Source organism: Lactuca sativa, chromosome 1 (genome assembly GCF_002870075.4).
Source record: "Lactuca sativa cultivar Salinas chromosome 1, Lsat_Salinas_v11, whole genome shotgun sequence".
Lineage (NCBI taxonomy): Eukaryota > Viridiplantae > Streptophyta > Magnoliopsida > Asterales > Asteraceae > Lactuca > Lactuca sativa.
In genome coordinates, this window is record NC_056623.2 from 152424942 (window position 1) to 152447568 (window position 22627).

At 37.4% G+C, this 22627-nt stretch overlaps 1 protein-coding gene across 2 annotated transcripts in view; it reads left to right on the plus strand.

Annotated features, from left to right (window-relative positions):
• The window catches only part of LOC111916543 (myosin-14-like), a 55640-nt gene that overhangs the window by 27414 nt on the left and 5599 nt on the right, over nt 1-22627 (plus strand). The window lies entirely within an intron of this gene.

Consider the following 22627-nt stretch of genomic DNA (forward strand, 5'->3'; position numbering starts at 1 on the left):
TTCATTACTATATGAAGCATTAATTCAAATATAAATATATGTGAAGCCCAAGATTATCTCTCCAAAAGAGACCTTATGGAGAGAGTGAGACTCCACCATATTGTAGCGTCCTAAAAACTCATAGTAAAATTTTCATTTTTTGAACCATAAAAAAATACAAACAATTTGTTCCAAAACTAACCAAAGTGATTATATCATTTAAACATCAAAGTAAAAGTCATAAATAGTCAATGTGGAAAACATTGGGGGATGTTGTGTAGTCACGTCGGACACTTTATCTTGCAATCAAAAGTTCCTAAAGCCATAAACACATAACCATAAGCACGAAGTTTAGTGAGTTTCTCAAAATAGCACATACCTTACATACAATAAAGATTGTTATATGCTAACCACAGTCTTATAATTGCTATTATGCCATGAGTCGTATCATGGTCTTTCCTTGCTAAGAACCATCTTCTACTATTCTATACATGTATCACAAAGACAACTAGCATTCAACATATAACTGCCAAGGTCCAGACCCTTGTCGTGGATATAATTTTCCAGGAGCCACATCAAGGTCTTTCATACAATTGCTAGGGGCGACCCCTAGTCTTCTTATATAACATAATCCAATGGGGTGACATTAGTGCATTTGACCCCCAAATACAGTGAGTAGACTCACCTGAATCACAAAAGCGAACTAAAACCCAACTCAATATCATGCCAACCATAGCTAACAACTGGCACTGCCAAAAGATGGGTGTTAGACACCTCCTAACAATCCACACAAGGTATACCCTAAGTCTACCTTCTAAGAATATAAATTTATCAAAAAGTCAACCCATACCAAAATTCAACGGTTAAATTCAATGGAAAATGTTGAATTTAGTCAACTGCAATGTCGTGGACCTTGAATGACCAAACCGATAGGAAATTCCTAGTCGTCGTGTCATGGCGACCTATGTCCCCACCGTGGGAGCTAAGATTCCAATAGCTTAATGGATTATGTGGTTTTCTTAAATCCTAAAAGCTCCAAAGCTCATATTTGGTCCATTCTATGGTCTAAATTAATAAAGCTCCAACTTTATCCATTAACGCACTTAACAAGATCAAGATCCCAACCCTTGGGTCTAAATAAAGACAAAATCCATAATGTATCAACCATTAAGCCTTTAATCTGAAAAAGTCCTAAACCCAACCACTCCAGAAAGAGACCTTATGGAGAGAGTGAGACTCCACCATATTGTAACGTCCTAAAAACCCATAGTAAAATTTTCATTTTTTGAACCATAAAAAAATACAAACAATTTGTTCCAAAACTAACCAAAGTGATTATATCATTTAAACATCAGAGCAAAAGTCATAAATAGTCAATGTGGAAAACATTGGGGGATGTTGTGTAGTCACGTCGGACCCTTTATCTTGCAATCAAAAGTTCCTAAAGCCATAAACACATAACCATAAGCACGAAGTTCAGTGAGTTTCTCAAAATAGCACATACCGTACATACAATAAAGATTGTTATATGCTAACCACAGTCTTATAAATGCTATTATGCCATGAGTCATATCATGGCCTTTCCTTGCTAAGAACCATCTTCTACTATTCCATACAAGTATCACAAAGACAACTAGCATTCAACATATAACTGCCAAGGTCTAGACCCTTGTCGTGGATATAATTTTCTAGGAGCCACATCAAGGTCTTTCATACAATTGCTAGGGGCGACCCCTAGTCTTCTTATATAACATAATCCAATGGGGCGACATTAGTGAATTTGACCCCCAAATACAGTGAGTAGACTCACCTGAATCACAAAAGCAAACTAAAACCCAACTCAATATTGTGCCAACCATAGCTAACAACTGGCACTGCCAAAAGATGGGTGTTAGACACCTCCTAACAATCCACACAAGGTATACCCTAAGTCTACCTTCTAAGAATATAAATTTATCAAAAAGTCAACCCATACCAAAATTCAACGGTTAAATTCAATGGACAATGTTGAATTTAGTCAACTGCAATGTCGTGGACCTTGAATGACCAAACCGATAGGAAATTCCTAGTCGTCGTGTCATGGCGACCTATGTCCCCACCGTGGGAGCTAAGATTCCAATAACTTAATGGATTATGTGGTTTTCTTAAATCCTAAATGCTCCAAAGCTCATATTTGGTCCATTCTATGGTCTAAATTAATAAAGCTCCAACTTTATCCATTAACACACTTAACAAGATCAAGATCCCAACCCTTGGGTCTAAATAAAGACAAAATCCGTAATGTATCAACCATTAAGCCTTTAATCTGAAAAAGTCCTAAACCCAACCACTCCAGAAAGAGACCTTATGGAGAGAGTGCGACTCCACCATATTGTAACGTCCTAAAAACCCATAGTAAAATTTTCATTTTTTGAACCATAAAAAAATACAAACAATTTGTTCCAAAACTAACCAAAGTGATTATATCATTTAAACATCAGAGTAAAAGTCATAAATAGTCAATGTGGAAAACATTGGGGGATGTTGTGTAGTCACGTCGGACCCTTTATCTTGCAATCAAAAGTTCCTAAAGCCATAAACACATAACCATAAGCACGAAGTTCAGTGAGTTTCTCAAAATAGCACATACCGTACATACAATAAAGATTGTTATATGCGAACCACGGTCTTATAATTGCTATTATGCCATGAGTCGTATCATGGTCTTTCCTTGCTAAGAACCATCTTCTACTATTCCATACAAGTATCACAAAGACAACTAGCATTCAACATATAACTGCCAAGGTCCAGACCCTTGTCGTGGATATAATTTTCCAGGAGCCACATCAAGGTCTTTCATACAATTGCTAGGGGCGACCCCTAGTCTTCTTATATAACATAATCCAATGGGGCGACATTAGTGCATTTGACCCCCAAATACAGTGAGTAGACTCACCTGAATCACAAAAGCAAACAAAAACCCAACTCAATATCGTGCCAACCATAGCTAACAACTGGCACTACCAAAAGATGGGTCTTAGACACCTCCTAACAATCTACACAAGGTATACCCTAAGTCTACCTTCTAAGAATATAAATTTATCAAAAACTCAACCCATACGAAAATTCAACGGTTAAATTCAATGGACAATGTTGAATTTAGTCAACTGCAATGTCGTGGACCTTGAATGACCAAACCGATAGGAAATTCCTAGTCGTCGTGTCATGGCGACCTATGTCCCCACCGTGGGAGATAAGATTCCAATAGCATAATGGATTATGTGGTTTTCTTCAATCCTAAAAGCTCCAAAGCTCATATTTGGTCCAATCTATGGTCTAAATTAATAAAGTTCCAACTTTATCCATTAACACACTTGACAAGATCAAGATCCCAACCCTTAGGTCTAAATAAAGACAAAATCCATAATGTATCAACCATTAAGCCTTTAATCTAAAAAAGTCCTAAACCCAACCACTACAGAAAGAGACCTTATGGAGACAGTGAGACTCCACCATATTGTAACATCCTAAAAACTCATAGTAAAATTTTCATTTTTTGAACCATAAAAAAATACAAACAATTTGTTCCAAAACTAACCAAAGTGATTATATCATTTAAACATCAAAGTAAAAGTCATAAATAGTCAATGTGGAAAACATTGGGGGATGTTGTGTAGTCACGTCGGACACTTTATCTTGCAATCAAAAGTTCCTAAAGCCATAAACACATAACCATAAGCACGAAGTTTAGTGAGTTTCTCAAAATAGCACATACCTTACATACAATAAAGATTGTTATATGCTAACCACAGTCTTATAATTGCTATTATGCCATGAGTCGTATCATGGTCTTTCCTTGCTAAGAACCATCTTCTACTATTCTATAAATGTATCACAAAGACAACTAGCATTCAACATATAACTGCCAAGGTCCAGACCCTTGTCGTGGATATAATTTTCCAGGAGCCACATCAAGGTCTTTCATACAATTGCTAGGGGCGACCCCTAGTCTTCTTATATAACATAATCCAATGGGGTGACATTAGTGCATTTGACCCCCAAATACAGTGAGTAGACTCACCTGAATCACAAAAGCGAACTAAAACCCAACTCAATATCATGCCAACCATAGCTAACAACTGGCACTGCCAAAAGATGGGTGTTAGACACCTCCTAACAATCCACACAAGGTATACCCTAAGTCTACCTTCTAAGAATATAAATTTATCAAAAAGTCAACCCATACCAAAATTCAACGGTTAAATTCAATGGACAATGTTGAATTTAGTCAACTGCAATGTCGTGGACCTTGAATGACCAAACCGATAGGAAATTCCTAGTCGTCGTGTCATGGCGACCTATGTCCCCACCGTGGGAGATAAGATTCCAATAGCTTAATGGATTATGTGGTTTTCTTCAATCCTAAAAGCTCCAAAGCTCATATTTGGTCCAATCTATGGTCTAAATTAATAAAGTTCCAACTTTATCCATTAACACACTTGACAAGATCAAGATCCCAACCCTTAGGTCTAAATAAAGACAAAATCCATAATGTATCAACCATTAAGCCTTTAATCTAAAAAAGTCCTAAACCCAACCACTCCAGAAAGAGACCTTATGGAGAGAGTGAGACTCCACCATATTGTAACATCCTAAAAACTCATAGTAAATTTTTCATTTTTTGAACCATAAAAAAATACAAACAATTTGTTCCAAAACTAACCAAAGTGATTATATCATTTAAACATCAGAGTAAAATTCATAAATAGTCAATGTGAAAAACATTGGGGGATGTTGTATAGTCACGTCGGACCCTTTATCTTGCAATCAAAAGTTCCTAAAGCCATAAACAAATAACCATAAGCACGAAGTTTAATGAGTTTCTCAAAATAGCACATACCGTACATACAATAAAGATTGTTATATGCTAACCACGGTCTTATAATTGCTATTATGCCATGAGTCGTATCATGGTCTTTCCTTGCTAAGAACTATCTTCTACTATTCCATACAAGTATCACAAAGACAACTAGCATTCAACATATAACTGCCAAGGTCTAGACCCTTGTCGTGGATATAATTTTCTAGGAGCCACATCAAGGTCTTTCATACAATTGCTAGGGGCGACCCCTAGTCTTCTTATATAACATAATCCAATGGGGCGACATTAGTGCATTTGACCCCCAAATACAATGAGTAGACTCACCTGAATCACAAAAGCGAACTAAAACCCAACTCAATATCATGCCAACCATAGCTAACAACTGGCACTGCCAAAAGATGGGTGTTAGACACCTCCTAACAATCCACACAAGGTATACCCTAAGTCTACCTTCTAAGAATATAAATTTATCAAAAAGTCAACCCATACCAAAATTCAACGGTTAAATTCAATGGACAATGTTGAATTTAGTCAACTGCAATGTCGTGGACCTTGTATGACCAAACAGATAGGAAATTCCTAGTCGTCGTGTCATGGCGACCTATGTCCCCACCATGGGAGCTAAGATTCCAATAGCTTAATGGATTATGTGGTTTTCTTCAATCCTAAAAGCTCCAAATCCCATATTTGGTCCATTCTATGGTCTAAATTAATAAAGTTCCAACTTTATCCATTAACACACTTAACAAGATCAAGATCCCAACCCTTGGGTCTAAATAAAGACAAAATCCATAATGTATCAACCATTAAGCCTTTAATCTGAAAAAGTCCTAAACCCAACCACTCCAAAAAGGGTTTAAACAGCAGATCTGTTAGAATGGTGAAGCTTTATAGATATGCATATCCAAAACATGTATATCCATTTTAGGTAAAAATGAGCTAAAAATGACCAAAACTCAAGCAAAAGATAATAACTCAAACCAAAGTCTAGATCCACAACATATGATACTCATTGGGCTCAAGAGAGTCATAAAGTTGCAAACTTTATGAGTTCCATCATTCCAAACTTGCCGAAACATGAAGAACATGGGACAATACTCTAGATCAAACCACAATAAACCATAAAGTTAGAGCCTTTTCTCTTACAAAGGCCTATAAGCTATGAGAGATGTTGATGATGTTGGTTCCTTTCAAGATACACCAATGGAGCACCTTCTTCTCTAAGCCAACAATGCTAAAAATAAGTCACAAATCATCAACGGAAAGATAACTAGGGTTTCTATGAGGTATAAGGGTGTTGAGGGTTGGTAACGAACCTTAGGAATGGCTTAGAGAGGTTTAAATATAATGATAGCCCTAAAAGAATCATGGGCTTGGGCCAGAATAGCTACCAAGTTGTGGCAATACTTGTCCATGCTGTCGTGGCCCAAATAAACATGCGGTCCACAAATCCATTGCCACGTCATAGGCATCCTTGCACCACGTTGTGGCATAAAGTTCTTTTCAAAATTTCATCTTTGGCACTTAATAAGAGTAAGCGTAACCAATAGGAAATATGGGTGTTACAACTTATAGTAGTTATTTAATCGAGTATGTAATACGAGATCAGAATTTGAAAAGAATTAAGAACACAAGATCTAAATATAATCTGTTTGGCTCGATTACACTTTATTGAAAATACAGTGAAAGTTTAGAGAGTACAAGTCGAATGCTAAAAGCTACTCTCTAACTCTAGTATTCATCCAATATATATATATATATATATATATATATATATATATATATATATATATGTATATATATATATATATATATATATATAGGATTAAGAAAAGCATACAAAAATATAAGGGACTAAGACACTTAAGCTTCGATACAAAATTCCCTTATAATAAACAACATACAAACAAACTTCGAAACATACAATGACTCAAACAGACTTCAAAACTCAACATTCTCCCCTTTTCTGAGAAGTGTCGAATATAAGTCATCAGTATCTGAGCAGCTTGATAAGTCACCCTTCGTATCTATGAATACCAATTGACTATCTTCTTAACTTCTTCCTTGTCACCATCATTGTTAATCTTACAACTATTCATACGAAAAATTAAATTCATATAGTGTGAAGTTGTATATCTTTCCACATTACAGGCTTGAAACAAGAACTTAGTATTCTTTCCTTTCTTGTTCTTCCCAACAAATACTACTCCTAGGGGTTTCAAATAAATTTCACCATCAACATAAGATTTCAAATCCGCTTGACTCTTTAATAAAGATTGAGGCACTATGATTTGTATGCCAACAACCAAAGCTAATTTGACATCAGTTAAAGTAAGTTATTCATAATAGTTTTCTATGAATAACCTGATGTGAGCAAATCCGATCAAGAAATCTTCTTTGCTGGTTAACTAAAGCTTTGATACATCAGTTCCCTTCAAAATTCTGGCAACACATATTAAGTCATGAAGATTCATTAGAGGGAAGTCAACCACCGAAAAGTCAAAAGTGACGTTATTTGCTCTAACAACATGAAATTGATAATTCTGAAACACTCCTTCAAACAAAACATCCTTGGAGATGTTGAGAACTCGAATTGTCTTGGCCAATGACCAAATCTCCCCTTCCCTCTTTACCATAACAGTGTGAAATCAAAACTTCAATCTTTTGAATTTTTCTCTGTCAAATTTATCAGTAATTTGATACTGAGAAGTCAAGAACATCATCTTGTTAATAGGAAAGTCCAACCGGTTGAAATCAGTTTTTTCTATGGCAAAACTCTTCTTTGGAACCTTTTCTATGTCATGCATTTCTCCAGTAACCACCAAAGCTTCAGTATTCTCATAACAATAGTGCTTCGAAGGATCTCCCTTGTCAATACCAGGAGAGGTATTGGCCCTTTTACGAAGTATACTTTGAATTTGCCTTTTCCTCTCCATTTCCATTTCAATTGCATCTTTCTTTTCTTTGGTAGAGGGTTATGTAGAGATACCTTTTCTTTTATTTTTCATTTCTTATGTTGAGGGAGGTGGTTTCCACAAAATTAAGCCTCCAACACTAGAACCAATAACAACTCCTTTCGATATGATATTTGTTGTTGTTGTAGAAGTAAATGTAGACGAAGTTGTTGGTAACAAAGTTAGAATTTGAGTAGAAATGACTTTCCCAACAACTTTCACATCTTCATCTCCTTTCGAAACACCACTACCTCCCATGTTGGCCTTCGAACCCATGCTCATGCCAACACTAACTCCTTCTCCCCCTTGCACCCCAATGTGAATAGATGGGTCATCTGTTGGCATCAAATTAATGAGCTTCGCAAGAGGAGCTAACTTAGCCTTTAGTTTGGACTCCAAAGATTGAAATTTCTGAGACAAAGATTCTGGAGTATGCAACGAAGAATATGAAGAACCAATCTTCGAAATTAACTCCCTAAGAATGTTCAACGTCCCATCAATTTTCGTAAAACTTTGACCATCAAGTTTATCTTTCTTATCAACTTTTGGGAGTAACAAATGATATCCCTTAACCACCTTGGTAAGACATCTGCAATGATATTAACTTTGGTGTGAAGAGAAGAGTAATCGTTGGTAATAGCTACCACTTCCTTGTCCATATCGACCCTTAGTTCCTCAATCTTTTAATTAACATCCTCACAAACCTTTTTAACATCTTGAACAAACAAGATGTGCCTTTCTTTTGCAACAACTTGCAACTCCTTAAGCGCACTACTGAAGGTTGAAGACTGAGCCTTGACACAATTCTCATTTTTCCTGTCCATCAGATCTAGTTCATTTCTTAAGAGAAGCTCTTGATCCTTGAGCATCACTTCGATTTCAATTCCAAACACATAATTTCGACCCTCTGCATCAGCTTGAAGCTGCAATAATGAATTAAGATTCCTGTTGAGAATTTTGAATTGTTTTCCATACATCAACATGTGATCGTGAATGTTCTCCTCTTCTAGATCAAATTCAATATCAGCAAAAGAACCCATATATTCACCATCTTTAGTGGTTTCATCTTCCTAAACAGTTTTGGGACCTTCAGTGGATTAAGATGAGAATAAAGAAGTGATGGGTTGATTAAGGATGTTTTCACAAGTCGGTGATTGTGTGGATTGAGGTAAGGTAGTAGAAATAGAAGTATGGAATGGCGGTAGAGAAACAAAAATATCAATGGTAGATGTGTCGAATGATGATGAAATGATAATAGTCGAAGTAGCTTGGGATTCGTTGGTAGACACTCCTTCACCCGTATTGACATTTGTGTCCATATTAGATATGTTTGAAGTGATGCCTGAAGTCTGAACCTCCTCAGAAACTATTTCGGTATGCGAAATTTCGGGTGGTATGACATCAATCTTTGCAGGAGTTGATAGTTTCAAATGATCACCTTGATTAGTGGTTATGTCTACATTAGATGTTTTCACAGAGCCACCAGGACCTCCAGTCTCCTCGAGATTCGACTTGATTGGAGAGCCCCTCGTTGGTGATGGAATACCCATATCACTATCATGAGGTGGTGTTTGAGACTTACCACTTCCTTCAAGATCGGACTCAGGAACAACTTCTTCAACCTCCTTTCGATTTTTCTTAGATATATGTTTCTCCATATCTTCAACCCTTTGGTTTTTAGATGCAGGAGATACTGGGTTTGGAATTTCACGAATGAACTCTTCTTTGCAATTAAGTTGTTGCTTGCGAGTGATCTTTAGATGAGAACCACCTTTAGATGAAAAATTACTTGACCTGTTTGGTAAATGACGAGGTCGATGAGCCATCTTCTTCAAACATTTTAATACACCGGATTTTCAAGGTATAGTCTCCTTGGGTTCTGTAGAAATTTCTTCGATTATTGGCTTAGCAACTTTCATGGAGATGGATCAGACTGAACAAATTTCTTTGGTGTAACCTTGACAACTTTCTTAACTGGATCAGGGATAGGTTTCAAAACCTCTTTATTGGAACATTTTCACTTTTTCGATGTACCTCCAGTACCCTTTGGCAACAAAACTCCAATTTCAATCGAAGGATTGATCGTTTGCAAATAGGCCACCAACACTGGATGTGAAGGATCAAACTTTCGAAGCATAGCATCTGGAATATGTGCAACTGTCGGAAACATGTCTGGATCATCCTCCACTGTCTTCGGATGTTGATACAATGAAAATTTGGCTTCTGTTCATCATCAGGAATAGCAATTCATTCCTTTTCATAAGCATACTACAATATCAGACTCCAATATCGAGCACAAGATATTCCATTCACTACATTTGTATTACCAATGCTCTTAACAAATTCTTCAAACAACTAAGTTGTGTAGTCAACCTACAAATCATAATAAAGACTAGCTATCATGGCATAAATTTCCAATTTAGCTTTATCCAGACCAACAGTTCAACCTGTCAGGCATCAAAGAAAAATCCCAAATAAAAAATTTCATATGCAAGGTAAAGAAGACTTATTGAAATCACTTATCCATTAGAATCGGTTGATGTCCTATCTCATTGAACATGTGAATGACTTGTTCATTAGAGACCTCATATAACGGTTCGAAATTAAGAATATTCAAGATTTGAGCAAACAACTTCTTGGTTAACTTGAATTTCTTGTTATTTATCAACTGAAAAGTAACCACTTTTATCGTCTTGATATATACCATAGTTGAACCAACAAGAGATAACCATAACATTGGCACAGAAAAAGAAGAAAACATGGTCGTAGATAGAACAAAGTTATTCAAAGCAATGATGAACATCTGCAAACCTTCAGGATACTTAGTAATATCCGATTGAACTCAGTAATTAGTGCTTTAAATCTTCATTAGTGGTTGAGAAGTGTTGTCATCTGTGGTTTGAGATGGATCAACAGCCACCATTATTAGGCTTTTTGAGAGAGCTTTTGAGAGAATCGTAAAGGGCAAGAAATATTTGGGGAAATTTTGATCGCATAAAGTTGGAACAATATAACCCAAAACCCTTTTATATTTAAACCCCAATTTTGAATTTGAAACGGTTAAATCATTTAATGCAATCCACGTGGCTCCTTGAAAATCGGATTAGTAGCCGTAAAAATAGCCACGACTGAAAAGCGATTGGCACTTTTTCCTTTAAAACCGCACGAAAACCAGAATGTCATATCCAACAGTCTGTTCACTTTCCCCAATGGAATAAGAACCGTCAGTAACCTTCGACATGGAGGCTGGGCTCTTTCACTTTCGGGTTGAGAAACGAAGTCATATGCTAGACTTTGCGAAATCATCAGCCTGAGTTGCTATTACTCAGAACCTCAAGGATTTCGTGAGTGCACATGTGTGCCAAAGAATAAGATAAGAAGCAATTATAATAAAATTTGGTTATGTGATGTCAATTATAAATTAACATAAAATCAGTTAGACCCCAGGAAAAGATCACTTCATTCGTCATCAAGAGAGATGTTGAACAGCTTGTGTGGTTTCCCATGAATTACAATAGAATACTCATAGAAGAGTATCGAAGGGCTTCTTTTCACAGGCTTCGTGGGTTGTTTGAAATTTTGTTACAGTTCACAACTTAACATAAATGCGAAAAATTGTAAACAACATTGCTTGTTTGACCAATGTAGTTAGCGACAAGTTGGCTTTTGGAAAAAATTTTAAGTAACAAAGTATCAAACTGATATTTAGACGAAAAACATATTCCAAGAAAATTTTTTCTTGGATCTTGTTGGGTAAAGATGTCGACAAGACCACGCAAAAAGAAAGAATATGACATTGAATATCTAAAGGAGGTACTGAAACAAATGTTTTGTTACATTCTAGAACAAAAGCTCCCCGTCAATTCCTTAAAGGTTTCAAAATTTTGGTTTTCACCTTCATCACGGTCTCATGAATCCAGATCATGAACACAGATTGTTTTCATACCTATAACCTAGTTGGTTTCAACCAGAGATGTCTTGGGTATGTGTCATTGTGTGTGATCGTGTAAAAATGTTTGATGAAAAAGATTGGTTAAAGAATCGAAAGTACCTCTGCTATTAGTGGACCAAGTAGGAAACTCTTAACTCATTTGAGAAGAGTAAGGTAGCTCATGGACTAATGTGAATATAGCCTGATTAGGAAGGAATTCTCATGATGAGAAATCAATTAAGGCTTCGAAATGCATTGAGTCATGGAGGCTTGGGTCGACATGCTACAACATGCTTCTGGGGACACCTAGCTAGTGCAAAGTATCGAATTTGTATCTTTCCATATAGCCACAAAACATGTTCCACTATATATATTCGTTAGAAAGCTTCACACACATGTTAACTCAACAAAATATTTTTGGCTTTTTGATTTTTGAATGAAAACAACAAAAAATAAGAAAATGTGAATATAGCCTCTGCTATTAGTGGACCAAGCAGGAAACTCTTAACTCATTTGAGAAGAGTAAGTAGCTCATGGACTAATGTGAATATAGCCTAATTGGGAAGGAATTCTCATGATGAGAAATCAATTAAGGCTTCGAAATGCATTGAAGGTAGGCTCAAGCTAAGATTCTGCTCGTGAGCGTAATGGTTAGTCATGGAGGCTTGGGTCGACATGCTAGAACATGCTTCTAGGGACACCTAACTAGTGCAAAGTATCGAATTTGTATCTTTCCATATAGCCGCAAAACATGTTCCACTATAGATCTTCGTTAGAAAGATTCACACACATGTTAACTCAACAAAATATTTTTGGCTTTTTGATTTTTGAATGAAAACAACAAAAAATAAGAAAATCTTTTTGATATTTTTTTATTTTGAAATGAAAAGGACAAAAATAAGATAATCTTTTTGATATTTTTGATTTTGAAATGAAGAGGACAAAAATAAGAAAATCTTTTTGATATTTTTGATTTTTGAATGGAAAATAACAAGGAAAGAAAGAAAATTGTACCGAACATGTGAACTAATTAATACCATCCCTCACTTAAATTAGATTTTGTCCTTGAAATCATTACTTACTACATACTAGGTTCCCCTGGCTATTTAGACCATCCGTTTAGAAACCTGATTCGAACTAAGAAGTCGACTTATACAAATGACAACCTTCCAATACTACAATCAAAACCCAAACATAGTGGAAATCATATATCCTAACGAATAATGAATCCTTAACCCACTAACTTTAACAAATGAATCGCTACTCTTTCTGAAATCCAGAAATCCGAAGCCTTATCTGCCTCCTAAACAGATAGAACCATTCCAAAATGACTATAATAATTTCATTCTTTAACCCGAACCAAACAAACCTCTCAGACCCTAAATTAAGCCACTGATAATGGAGAATAGAATACGAGCACTTCCTACGCCTATAACCTCTCACCCAAAACAAAGGCGACTCAAAACACGAGTCTTAAATATTGTGCCCAACCAATACACTATCTTATTTTGCTAACTAAACATTCACATTTCCGATCTCCCGAGTTCCGAACTAGACTACTAATTTCTTCGAAGTGCCGAATCTCCCAACCAATTGGTAATGTTGATAGCCTAACGCACGATCGTACCACGAGACTCTAAGCAAAAGTCTTATCTAACAGAAACTATCCATGCCTGCTTGCCAACATGGATACAACAGTCCTCCACGCATGACTAACCAAACAACACATGCATATAAAATATTCCACTTCACTTCTCAATGAATGCTATCGGCCCAGCCATAGTTTTACGTCACAACCGGCCCCAAATCGGCCTACATCCTTCCTTGATCCCCTGGATGTTCTGGTCCTTCCACAGTCTTACAACCCATCTTTTCATGGTCCAATCCTACCTTGAGAGAACTACAAGCCAAATCATAGGTTCACAACATCCTTAGGACTGATCATTGACTAGGTGAATGCTATGGGCCATCCGACAGTCTTACAACACTTCTACCACTACTTGGCAACCTAGTGAATGTTACCACCATCCCGCGGTCCTATAACACTTCTACTACTACCTACCAACCTAGTGAATTCTACGACCACCCTGCAGTCTTACAACACCTCTGCCACTACCTACCAACCTAGTAAATGAAACGGACACCTCACAGTCTTACAACACTTCCAAAACAGCCATGGATTCAATCCATGGCCTTGTCATCCATCTACCATACCATAATCAATCATGAGTCAAAACCTCATTTGAGTATACCTCAACCAGGTGTTTGTGCCATGCTTAGAAACCAAAGCCTTAATCAGACAAGAACAGTTAGAGAGGATTTAACACAACCCTCAACCTACACTTAATCACATATCTGACATGCACCCTTGCTGATGCGTCTTGCATTCGATAAGGTAGCCTGAACCCTTATTCTGTGGGGCAACCTAAATCCATACCGCGATATGTACTGGCTCTCCCCTTGCCTAGGGTATGTAATTCCTTCTTGTTTCACACCTGAAATCATTCCCATTAATCTAAATGTTTCTCCCCCACTTGCATTCAAATATGATCTGCCAATCACGTAATCGATAGATTTCTAAACCATCTCACAACCTTATTATTCAAAGTTTTCGACAACCTGACCTTACAAGAACTAGCATTCCATGAACAACAATTCCTAGCTCACACACATTCCAAAACTGGATAAATACACCCCAATATCTCAATAAAACTCAATATCTCCAAGCACCATAATAGATGATGAAGAACAAACAACTAGCTTATCTTAGCGGGTGGATAGTCAATCCAACGATCTACCTTTAGTGGAGAAATTCCCATGTGAATCATACAATCAACCACCCTATAGGTATGAATTTGACAACTACCAATCTTACACCCACAATCAAGTTGGGTTTTGAGCAATCTAACACTTCCTAAGTGTGCATGCAACCCTAATAAACCTTGGATCTATGTTTGTCTAAATACATGCAAAATAATAATTTTCCAAGGTTCATAACCTATCTAACATGGCATGGGGTACTTTTAAACATAAAAGAATTAGATGAGATTACATACCTTTTGATGAGTTTAATTCCTTGGAGTTTGAGAGGCAAGCACCAATAGTATGAATGCCTCAAATGGAAATCACAAATCACCACAAACACTTGGAAAACTTTAAGAGAGTGTATACACACTTGGAAATTCGGCCACACACAAAACACACACTAGTGGCTATTTCATGCAACATAAGCATGCTTATATAGTGTGCATGGTTAGGGTGAAACCCTAATAACCCATGACCTTTCCTTTTCCAAGGATCCATGGGTTAAAAGCTCCATGGATCATCCATGGACTTCCATATAAGCCTAGCCCATTAACAAATAAGTGTTAGCCCACACCATATAAAAACAATAGCCCACAATTTAATTAGTCTTCCTTTTAACCTCTAAATTAATTCATAATTAATTTAAGACTAAGACTAATTAAATAACTTCATATTAATATATTATAACTTACAATATATTAATAAACATATGTGTATAACTCTCATAAAATTATCCATAAATAGTTCGGGTGAAGTGCAACCCAAATGGACCATGCCGGGTCGGGTCAAGTATATACCAAATAAGTTATGGACTTAGACACCTTATCCAACAAATCAAACCAATCCTTCGTTACCTTGTAATCATGAACAATCCCTATGATTCCTGCATTCAAATTTTCCATGCTCACTTACTAATTCCTTCGATTCCTTGCTGAAACCTCCAAAAATTGAAAGGACTACTGGTTTTCCATCACTTAAGGCTTGTTATGTTGTTGTTCGATGTCTCCCACATCAAATTACGAAAGCCGGCTCACCCGAATATCCTCTAAGTATCGCTCTCAGTATGCAAAATGGAATATGAAGATTCTAAAAATATAATGTCTAAACCATCACAAGGAAAATTTTGATTTCTAAGTGGATACTTAGATAAACCAAGCATAGTATCTCATATGAAATCATGGAACTATGTCTTGCTTATTGTCTGGTAGTTGTTTCTCAATTTCCGATTTGTTTGACAAAAAACTTAACTGAAATCAATTTAGTTCTGACCGGGCCCGATACATGGGTCAACACAAAATCATCAAGGGGCCCAGATATTGCTTCTATTTCTAGAAGGAACAGATAAACTTCGACTCATATGCTTGTTCTACTACTTGTTGAATTGTACACAAAGGCATGTTTTATAACATCAACTTACTGATGCGTTTACGTGCAATCAATGCACAACCAACTCATAGGTAACAACTCATATCTCTAGGTTTGAATACTTGTATGATATTATCGTCTCACGATCACTCGAGATAAATTCCATGAAGTGATACAAGTGAGCGTGGGTTTATTCCAATACTCATAACTTATGAGTACTCATGAACATTGTAGCAACCATTGCCATGTATAAACACCTTTAGCCATCTACAAACCCAATTCATGACAATCTTGATTCATACCTACTTCCGACGTATGACCGATTGTGAAGGTTTGAATAAATTAATTATTCTGGAAGTCAAAACATGCAAAACTGAAACAATAGTAAAAAATTTACAATGATAGTAACACTTTACTCATAAATAAATCACAAATTTTATTCATCATCAAACGTCAATTACATTTTACAAGTTTCAGAAAAGGTTATCTAATCTGTAAAACTAATATCATCCCTCAGCCCGATGCACCTCGCATGCTGCAAATGCTTAACCCTCGTCAGTCCCTTCGTAAGGGGATCTGCAGGATTCTCATCTGACGATACCCTCTTTGCCACGAGGAGTCCTTCTTTAATCTTGTGTCTTATGAAGTGATATTTTCTATCAATGTGTCGGGATCTGCCATGATCTCTTGGTTCCTTGGCTAAGGCAACCGCACTATTGCTGTCACAGAAAATCTCCATAGGCTCCTTAATAGCTGGTACAACTCCAAGGTCTCCGATGAAGTTCTTCAGCCATATCGCCTCCTTCGCTGCTTCACTCGCTGCTATATACTTTGATTCACAAGTCGAATCAGCCACCGTCTCCTGCTTGGAACTCTTCCAAGAGATTTCCCCTCCATTTAAGGTAAAGACCCAGCCCGACTGAGAGCAAAAGTTATCCCTATCAGTCTGAAAACTAGCATCACTATACCCTAATACTCTCAAGTCATCACACCCACCAAGGGTAAGGATCCAATCCTTAGTCCTCCGCAGGTACTTGAGAATGTTCTTTACCCGCAGTCCAATGAGCCTTGCCAGGGTTCCCCTGATATCTGCTGACCATGCTCAAAGCAAAGGCCACATCAGGGCGGGTACAAGTCATAGCATACATGATCGAGCCAACAGCGGAAGCATACGGTAATTGGCTCATCTCTGCTATCTCTGCCTTTGTACTCGGACTGTGAGTCTTACTCAGCTTGGTATTGCTTTGGATTGGTAAATCTCATTTCTTGGAATTCTGCATGTTGAACCTTTTCAACACCTTATCCAAGTAGGTACTCTGACTAAGTCCAATTAGTCTTTTACTCCTTTCTCTTAATATCCTTATCCCTAGGATATAGGCAGCTTCCCCTAGGTCCTTCATAGCAAAGCACTTCCCAAGCCAGGACTTAACCTCCTGCAAGGTTGGGATGTCATTTCCTATAAGTAGTATGTCATCTACATATAGTACCAAGAAGCTAACTATACTCCCACTAGCTCTGACATACACGCAAGACTCATCTTCACTTCTCGAGAAACCAAACTCTTTGACCTTCTCATCGAAACAAAGATTCCAACTACGAGATGCTTGTTTTAATCCATAAATGGATTTCTCAAGCTTGCGTACTCTATTAGGGTACTCTGCACTGACAAAACCCTCTGGCTGATTCATGTACACATCCTCAGCCAACTTTCCATTAAGAAAAGTGATTTTGACATCCATTTGCCATATTTCATAATCATGAAATGCAGCAATGGCTAGCATAACCCTAATAGACTTAATCTTTGCTACCGGCGAGAAGGTTTCATCATAATCAATACCTTGAGTCTGAGTAAAACCCTTCGCAACCAGTCGAGCCTTATAAGTATGCACTTTTCCTTCCATGTCGGTCTTTTTCTTGAAGATCCATTTGCACCCGACTGTTTTACGGCCTGGTACATTGTCAACCAAGTTCCAAACTTGATTGTCATACATGGACTGTATCTCGCTGTCCATAGCCTCCTTCCATTTAGCAGACTCTGGGCCTGTCATGGCTTCCTTAACACTGCTAGGTTCATCCAAATTTTACCAGTGTACTAGCGCTGATAAATGTATCACCTTCCATAGTAATATGAAAGCCATAATAAAACGCAGGTGTGTTCCTAACCCGTGTGGAACGCCTCGGAGGTACAGACTCGTCAGCTAGCTCAACAGGAGTTTCCTCCTCAGGTTGATTGCTAGTGTCTGAGGTTCCTTCACCAATTGATTCTTGAATTTCTTCAAGATCAATTTGCCTCCCACTGTCTCCTTGGCTTATAAATTCTCTCTCACGAAAGACCCCTCTTCTTGCTACAAAGATCACATTCTCACTGGGTCTGTAGAAGAGGTAACCGAAGGATTTCTGTGGGTAGCCGATGAAAATACACCTTTCACTTCGGGGTTCGAGCTTATCATGAGTCTCACGCCTCATGAAAGCTTCACAACCCCAAATCTTGATGTGGTCTAAATTGGGAACCTTCCCAGTCCACATCTCATGAGGTGTTTTGGTAACCTTCTTTGTAGGGACTAGATTAAGGATATGGGCGGCAGTCTCTAAGGCATACCCCCAAAAAGAGATTGGTAGCGAAGCTCGACTCATCATAGAGCGAACCATGTCTAACAAGGTTCGATTACGCCTCTCAGCTACACCATTTAGCTGTGATGTCCTGGGAGGAGTCAATTGTGAGACAATCCCACACTCCTTAAGATAGTCAAGGAACTCGGTACTAAGATACTCACCACCTCGATCGGATCGAAGCATCTTAATGTTCCTGCCCAATTGATTTTCTACTTCCTGTTTGAATTCCTTAAACCTTTCAAAGGTTTCTGACTTATGTTTGATCAAGTAGACATAACCATATCTACTAAAATCATCAATAAAAGTCACATAATACCGATTAGCATCCCTTGTGGCGGTTTTGAATGGCCCACATACATCAGTGTGTATTAGGTCCAACAAACCCTCACCCCTTTCACAAATTCCAGTGAAGGGCGATTTTATCATCTTTCCAAGTAGACAAGATTCACAACTATCATCCGATTTAAGGTCGAACGACTCCAAGACTCCACTCTTTTGGAGTTGGCCTATGTGTTTCTTGTTTACATGTCCAAGACGACAATGCCACAATGACGCTTTATCTAGGCTAGTAGAAGAATCAATATACAACACATTATTTCCTAAGTTGTCTACAATCGACATAGTTTCATACACACCATCACAAGTTAATGCTTTAAAATAAAACACATTATTAAAGAAAGCATTAATACCACCACATTCATTATCAAACGAAAAGGTAAAACCTTGTTTGTACAAAGCATGAAAGGAAATAATATTCCTCGCCATTTCAGAAGAGTACACACATTTATTCAAATCTAATTTTAACCCATTATTCAACAACAAAGTATAAACTCCAATCTTGGAAACAAGTGAAGCCTTCCTATTCCCCATGATCAAGTTAATCTTCCCGTGCTCCACATCCTCACTTCTTCTTAGGCCCTGCAAATCAGAACATATGTGAATACCATATCCTGTATCAAGCACACAAGAGTTAGAATATGGTGAGTAATTAGATAATATTATGTAAATACCTGCATGGGTGGGTTTCACTTTCCCATCCTTTAGATCCTGCAAGTACTTAGGGCAGTTTTGCTTCCAGTGCCCCTTGTCCAGGCAATAGTAGCAATCAGCATCCTTGGGAATGGCAGAAGGAGTGACAGAACCGCTCTTGGTCCTTGATGAGGAGCCTTCAAGAGACTTTCCCTTGGTACCCTTCGAAGGGGACTTCCTCTTTTTCCCTTTGCCTTTCCCGATAGCCAAAACAGGGGTAGATGTTGGAGTAGGAGTAGTAGAGGCAACAACCGCCTTGCCCTTAAGACCTGTTTCAGCGGTCTTCAAGAGTCCTTGAAGTTTGCTAAGGGTAACTTCCTCCTTGTTCATATGATATGTCATACGAAAATGGTCATAACAAGAAGGTAAGGAGTGCAAAATGATGTCAATTGCCAACTCCTCAGGGAAGTTCACATTCAGCTTCAACAAACGGTCCACATACCTTTGCATCTTTTGCATGTGGCTCGTGACGGATTCACTGTCCTTCATGCGGGTTGTTATCATGGAGAAGATTATTTCATACCGCTCCTGACGAGCACTCTGATGGTACCTTTCCATCAGGTCTTGGTGCATCTCAAAAGGGTAGAAGTCCTCATAGGACTTTTGGAGCTCGGCTGTCATCGTAGCCATCATGATGCATGCCACCTTAGTAGCATCTCTCTTATGTGTCCTGAATTTAGCGATCTCCTCAGGAGTAGCAGTAGACTCATTAAGTTCCTTTAACTCCTTATTGAGGACATATTCCTTGTCCTCATAATGAGTAACATCCTGATGTTCCTGATCCAGTCCATGAAGTTGGAACCATCAAAGATGACTCTCCTACAAAGATTCATGAGAGAGAAAGAACCAGTTGGGTTAGAGCCCGAAGCATTAGTGTTGGAAGACATCTGAAAGAAGAAAGCAAGTTTAGATTAGATATATAGAATCCTTAATAAGACACCCAAATGTAATATTAAGGCTAAGATCCAATCACAATATATTATACTTAGAAGAGGGATGTCGTAATCTAAGTAATAATATATTTGAAAGGTAGGTGAATGACGATTCACCAATTTCCACCATGAAAAAGAAATGAATTATTAGATTTTAATTGGATTTGAAATTCCTAGATTCTTTTGAGATTCATTGAACTTTTCAATGACATGTTTCAATCTCGATTGTGCCCTTCAAGTTTTGTGACTGGGATGCCGAGGATCACAAAACAAGGTGTGAATAACCATGCTAATTCACTTGGTACCCTTAATATTATCACCTAATCAATGTGCCGGTTAACCACACATGCTCCATTTATCTATGACAAACATTAAGTCACCCTTTGTGATCCTTAATAGTCCAAGTTAGTGTGCCGGTTAACCACACACGCTCCACCAACGACTTGGTAAGGTACAAAGTGTGAATTCCATGGACTAGAACCATGTTCACATTTTCCTAAAGTAACTAAGATTGGGAATTAAATTGTTTAGTTACTTTATAATAATCATTATACTTTTAATGAAGATTTAAAGTCATTGTCCTACCCGTTCTGCTAACGACCCTCCACCGATCAAGGAAGCGGTGGGTGAGAGTGGACACCCATTAAGCTGCCATTTTATAGGCAACAACCTTATACCCCCTTTATAGACCGGCTTCGTGAATGAGGCCTACTAACAGTAGAACAACTTATTCTTATACATATATATAATAATTAACCATTAATGTTATAAATACTATAAGTGTTGAATTTTAACTATTAAAACTCTAAGGGTTGGAATTAAAGTTTATTAAAGTGTGTGAAACTTTACAAATTCCAAAACTTGAGGGCAAGTTTTGTAACTATCCAAAACTTTTCATTTCATAACTTATGAATTAAAGGTTCATAAAATGAAGACTCTTCATTTTCATGTAACTTATGTGTTTTAAATGTGTGTATAAAATAAGTGACCTTTGGATATCCATAAGTTGAGGACAAATTATGGACTCCATTAAAACACATAAATGATTGAGAATTAATTCTAAACAATTCAGCAAATAATTCCTATCATCTTCTAAATCCATAAGAACATGAACATCAAAATTTCAAGAACACATATAAGACATGAAATTTTGATATAAGCCATTGTAAATGGATTAGAACAACCATTACACCAACTAAAACAAGTTTTAAAACATCAAAACAGTTTAGGGTAAAGTTTCTAGTCCATTTCCACCAGCAAAGTCGAAATTCTGCATTCTGAACCTTCTACTTGCTGAGTGCACAAACCTACTCGGCGAGTAAGATGAATTTTGCCTTGAACTCGGCGAGTCCCCCTTTGGACTCGGCGAGTCCATCATGCAGAAAGCAAAAATTTTGACTTTTTTCAGTATTTTGCATCAAGTATCAAACAAGCAAGCCTAGGCTCTGATACCACTGTTGGGTTTTAAGCAATCTAACACTTCCTAAGTGTGCATGCAACCCTAATAAACCTTGGATCTATGTTTGTCTAAATACATGCAAAATAATAATTTTCCAAGGTTCATAACCTATCTAACATGGCATGGGGTACTTTTAAACATAAAAGAATTAGATGAGATTACATACCTTTTGATGAGTTTAATTCCTTGGAGTTTGAGAGGCAAGCACCAATAGTATGAATGCCTCAAAAGGAAATCACAAATCACCACAAACACTTGGAAAACTTTAAGAGAGTGTATACACACTTGGAAATTCGGCCACACACAAAACACACACTAGTGGCTATTTCATGCAACATAAGCATGCTTATATAGTGTGCATGGTTAGGGTGAAACCCTAATAACCCATGACCTTTCCTTTTCCAAGGATCCATGGGTTAAAAGCTCCATGGATCATCCATGGACTTCCATATAAGCCTAGCCCATTAACAAATAAGTGTTAGCCCACACCATATAAAAACAATAGCCCACAATTTAATTAGTCTTCCTTTTAACCTCTAAATTAATTCATAATTAATTTAAGACTAAGACTAATTAAATAACTTCATATTAATATATTATAACTTACAATATATTAATAAACATATGTGTATAACTCTCATAAAATTATCCATAAATAGTTCGGGTGAAGTGCAACCCAAATGGACCATGCCGGGTCGG